We start from the raw sequence: 6,000 nt of genomic DNA on the forward strand, positions 1-6,000 counted from the left end.
TGAGATTGCAAACCAGAACACTAATTGGAAACACCTTCTTATATGTGTTACTATATGTCAGCTAACTTACTGTAAAAGAAATTTTGGTCACATCTTAAAAACTGACCCTTATTTTTGCCTTTATAATGTATAAAAAATGCATTGATGACTAGACCACAACCAGAAGAGTTTAGAACAGAGAGGTCAGTGGAACCTAATTATAATCTAAAAACACCTCCAAGACTATTGTCTTTGTCTGGGATCTAACCAATTGGATTGAATAGAATGGGAGGTTTCTACCAATTTCTTCTCATTGCCACTACTGATTTTACAAAAATCATTACTGTTGTTACGTGTTAAGGTGTCATTTTAAGATTTTTTAATGTCTATCTTGTTAGGTGAAAGAAAAACAACACTAATTACTATTTTGTTTAATCCAGTTGATATTGCTGATTATATGTTTTTAATTTTTTTTTTAAAAAAGTGAATCGAAGTAGATAAATTAAGAAGATATATAAACCAAATTAGTTTTTAAAAAAACAGCATATGAAAGAAGACTTGGAAAAATGATACAAGGTTGCATGAGTGAAATTAAAAAGTTTAGGAACTATAGAAGTCTTCTTTTCAGGCATTTACCACAATAATGTTCATGGAATGATTTTCTCTGTCCTAACTAAAAGAAATCTCACTGGTATTAGCAAAGGCCAATAAAAGCTACTTTTATTGTAAGTGAAGAGACACTGCTGCCTCGCATCATTAGAAACAATTTCTAGTCTCCCAGAAGACACAGCTTAATTGATAAAACATTAGTGTGATAGAGACCATTTGTCAAAAGTTAGACTTGTGAACTTACTAGAGCTTCAAAATGAGCTGAAGTTTTCTGTTTATTTTTTAACCTAGTGCTTTTTTAAAAAGAAGTTACATCTCTCTTTTTTATTTCTTTTTTTTTTTTTATCTGTAGCATCTCTGTATTTTAGAATGGAAAATACCAAAACTTGTTTTTGAGGGATACATTGGCTTTTATCCAGTAGTGCATGTAATTTAGCTTTTTATTATGAATAATCTCTTAGTAGTTCTCTCTGGTCTTCTAATGAAGTGTTACTATGGATATGATTTGATTTTAACTTCTGTAATTATTTTCTCAGACATTACTGCTGCTCTGCATAACATTACAGCCTTCAGGTTTATAATACGTTCTTCTCACACATTTTGATTCAGCTTTGGTGAAGTAAGACCCCCATGGCCACTCTTGATGCAGCAACCCAAGATAATACTATATCTTTGTACAAAAAATGTCTGTGAGGAGTAATTACAGAATAAAAAATCCACAGAAATATCAGAAGGAGGGAATATCAGGAGCTGGAAAAGATGAAAGAGTTAATGTGTTTGAAACCATGGAAAACGAACAGTCACATAGGAATAAGGGCTTCTTCCCCTGAAAAGGTGGTGTGATCTATTACCCAACTGAAGTCCATCTAACAGCAATTCATGTAGTATGGGCAGTAAGCAGGAGTTGGAAAACATTGAGTGGGGATTGAGTGCACCCTCAGTCAGTTTGCAGACTACACCAAGTTGGGAAGGAACGTTGTTCTGCTGGAGGGCAGGAAGGCTCTGTAGAGGAATCTGAACAGGTTGGGTCAGTTAGCTGAGACCAATCATATGTGTTTCAACAAGGCCAAGTGCCAGATGTTGTGACCCCCGGGTCACAACAACCCCTGCAGTGATACAGGCTGGAAAAGAGTGGCTGGAAAGTTTCCCAGCTGAAAAGGACCTGGAAGTGCTGATCAAAAGCAGCTGAACGTGAGGCAAGAGTGCCCAGGTGGCCAAGAAGACCAATGGTATCCTGTCCTGTATCAGCAATAGTGTGGCCAGCAGGACAAAAAATGTCTCTGTGCACTTAGCATTTGTGAAGCTGCACCTCAAGCCCTGTGTTTAGTTTTGGGGCCATGACTACACTGAGGAGAGTTGGAGGAAGTCCGGAGAACAGAAAGAGATGGTGAAGGTCTGGAACACAGATCTTATGTGGAGTGGCTGAGGGGGATGGGAGAACAGGAGTTCTCTTTTCCAAAGTAATGAGCAATAAGAAGAGAGGAAACAGACTCAAGTTGTGCCAGAGGGGATTTAAACTGGATATTAGGAAGCATTTCTACACTGAATGGTTTGTCAGGCTTTGGAAAAGGCTGCCCAGGGAAGTGTTTAAGTCAATGTCTCTGGAGGTAATTTAACGATGTGTAGATGTGGCACTTACGAATGTAGTTTAGTGGTGGCCTTATCAGTGTTAGTTTCATGATTGGATTTGATAATCTTAAAGGTCTTTTCAACCCTAGGTTATTCTATGATTCTAGAAATTCTAAAATCTTTACTTCTGTAGAAATTTGCATTGAGTAGAAAAGGTGTTCCCAACTATCTAGAAAGAGATTTTTTTAAATTTTTTTTTTCGATTTTAATTTTTATAATTATTATTCCTGAAATCTTTCCAATGAATTCAAAGGTGCAAGACTGAACTGACTGGAGGTTAGGTTTTAAAACCTTTCTTTTCAAACCACTGTGCAGCCACTCTCTTTTAATACCCAGAATCATGGTACAGAAGGACACTTATACAAAGTTCTTGTGATGTAACAATGCTCTGCAAATGTTCAACTTATAGAATAGAACAATTTATCATGGAAACTGCAGCATTAACTTGCATCAAGATTTTCCAATACATAATGTTTCTATAATTATTCTCATCAGAAGCATTTCTATAAATTATTCTCATCAGAAAGAAGTAAAGCTCCAAGATAGATTACATAAGATACTTCTAACTATGAAAGGAACCCTACTGAATATAGAAAACTACACTCTGAACTCTTCAAGTTTATCTCCAGAATACTGACTGAATTTTCAGAACTCTAAATTACTTTATGGATGTAATCAACACTAAGCAAATGAAAAGGAGAGGAGTTCTCCTGCTGAAAAAAATGAATGGCTCCCCTCCTAAACAATACTTGATCACTGCACCTTACAAGAGATGAGATTCCCTTCACCATTATTTGAGTTAAAGGCAAACATACATGCTACTTCCACCAAAATCTACCTTAGTAATTTTATTTTAATTTTTTTCCCCTCTTATTGCTTCCTTTTTATTACACAAGCTGCCAAGCAATAAAATAACTTTTCATCTAATTTTCATGTCTTAAATAAAATCCCCTTAATGACCTCAATGAAATTTTTGTCTAAGACATGAATAAAAGCAAGGTAAGGACTATCATTTGCCCTGCTCTTTAGACTTTCAATCTGTATCACACTTAATAAAATTTGTATTTATTTTTAGATGGTCTGAAACCAAAGACCTTAGATGGGTTTTTTGATGGGTTTTTTTGTTTGGGTTATTTGTTTAATTTCTTCTCTGAAGTTCAGATGTATACTCATTTAAGATTTTCTTTCTGCATTGTTATTTTGCAGCTAACTTTTAGCACTGTACTCAAAGAGCAGTAAACATTTCTGAAATATCCCATACAAAATAAAGCTTACTGTGAAGTATTTAAGTTAATTATTTTTAAAAATATTTCTATTTTGTACTATCTGAATTCTATTACATATTTATCTTTTATTGGCATGAGTATATTGTGTCTTCTATTTTGACTTGTTTGCCAAAAAAGTTCTTTGTCCATTAGGTTATGCTAATTGCTGGTAAAGTAGTATAATGAAAAGACAGTTCCATGCAATGCTGCTGCTTAGAACAGAAATTATTTTTCCAGATCATTGTCTAAATAAAGAGAATTTTTTTTTTGATGTACTGCTTCGTGTCTTAGTCTGTCAATATTCCAGTCTAAGAGTTTAGTTTTCTGCCCTAGGCTTTTTACAGGGTCCTGCGACAGTGCTCACTCACATTGGGAGAGCCTGGACTGTTTCTATTTTACGCAGCTTTCTGTTCATCTCTCTGTGTTCCAGTTGTCTTCAGAGACAAATAAGCCTTTTATCTGAATTGTATTTCAGACCCTTTTTTGTATAGGATGAATCTCTCTAGAGTGCCTATTTTTTCCCCGTTGCATTTTGAGGAATCCTGAGTAACACAAATGACAACCCTAGAGACTTGACAGTGTCAGATGAAACCCATCCCTTGTCTTCTCGTTTCCCCTGCTGAGCTTCTTTCCCCAGCATTTCACTGCCAATCTGAAAAGATTCAGTCACTGTTTCTAAAACCAGAACTGAAGCTCAGCCCCAGAACTGGAGCTATTGTCAGGTCCATCTGGAAGATCATGGCCATGGCTGAATGAAGGGCATGGACAGATGCAGGGGCAAGGGCCAGAGCTGGAACACAGTCCCCAGATGGAGGATGGCCCTGTGGACATCTCACCCTCCTGGCTCACACAGCTCATCTCATTTCATCCTGACCCCAGCTTTGGGGCACCACCCTGCATCTCCATCCTGGGGCACAGGCAGGCAAATCCTCATGGAGTTGGGTTCTAATTCAGGATCCCATGTCTCTCCCTGGGAAACACTCAGGATTGTGTTTGATGAATTTGATCCTTCCAGACCCGCTTCTCTGAGGAATCTAAAGATGTTTCACCACTGTTGTTATCACCTTTTTCACAGACTTTTTCTCATAGTTGCTGGCATTAACATCAGCTAGCAATGTACATTTTATGCCTAATAAATGGGGTATAAAACACCCTACAAATTTTCCCAAATGCAAAGTCACATTTTAATTTTTCATTTTCAAACTTTCTATTTTTTTTTGTCTTACCATTTTTAACTTGCCCATATATGTTCCTTGAAGGCTTTCATTCCTTCATTATTACTACTATTTGGGAGAAACACAAATACCATATTGCATGATGCAGTCCTCATAGAAGTGCAATTAAGGCCTGTCAGCAGTACAAATGGAAATTTTACCGATGGACTATATACTAAAAAAAATCGCAAGAATAATGCTCTGCAATGTTGCCTCTTACGCCTCAGTGACAAAGCACTCTAATAATAGTTATCCACAGAGATTTATTCTATACTCTAGTGAGTAAACAGATTCTAACCTACAGACCCTGAAACAGAAGAATAGAAAGCAGAAAGAAATTTTCTCTATCTGTTGGACTTTCTTCTCCTGCTTCTGGTTACTCTTCGTTCACTTTGAAACAACTATTCCCACTGCATCTGATGGAAATACATCTGCAAATATTTTTTCTCTGCTTTGTTAGAAGTGTCCAAAGTATATTTATTGCCAAATTAGTAGTAAATTATATTAAAGCCTCATTCAGAAATAAAATTAACATAAGTGTCAAAATCTTCTCACTTTGCAACTTTGTTTTCAATTAGCACAATTTTAGTAATTAGTAATATGCAGTATAACTAAACTAGCAGACTCATATTGAGTTACCAGTTCAGATATGAAAATAATACACTTTTCTGTTTGTTAATTAGTTTATAAATCAAATTATATTCAGAGAATTTTTTAAGTAAATTAAATAATTGAAAATAAACACAAAAAGAATAAATTGAATGATGTTGTGCATCAAAAATTCTGAAATTCATTGTGCTACATGATATAGCAATTTGGACATTTTGCATTTCACTTTCTGAGAGAAATTTCAGGACGGTAAAAACTGTAAATGTGGCAAAAAGATGTTTGAGGGATAAATCTACCAATGTGGACATTGTGGTGATCTCTACCTACCTTTCATCAAAAGACTGAGAGATAACTTCATGACTGAATGTAAATATCCTCAGTCATAAAAGAATATTATATACCAAGGGCTATAACATCTATCAAGAAAGAAGAAATAAGTACCAGAAACTTAAACCAAGTTTTCTGAAATAGAGAAGTTGATGATTTTTTAAAGAAACAAGACTAATGCGTAATTGCAATAAAATACCAAGAAAATTGTTAGATCTTCACTATATTTTGATGCCCAAAAACTGGATGTATTTTCAATAGGTGTGCTTTAGACAAATAAAAGGGCAAATTCCATGGTATGTAATACATAGAGGAGGACAGACAGAAATCCTCATGTTCTTTATTGTGCTTTGCCTTTATGAATCTTG

The sequence above is a fragment of the Chamaea fasciata genome, unplaced genomic scaffold (assembly GCF_029207755.1).
Source record: "Chamaea fasciata isolate MVZ Bird 193981 ecotype frontalis unplaced genomic scaffold, bChaFas1.0.hap1 SCAF_3, whole genome shotgun sequence".
Classification (NCBI taxonomy): domain Eukaryota; kingdom Metazoa; phylum Chordata; class Aves; order Passeriformes; family Sylviidae; genus Chamaea; species Chamaea fasciata.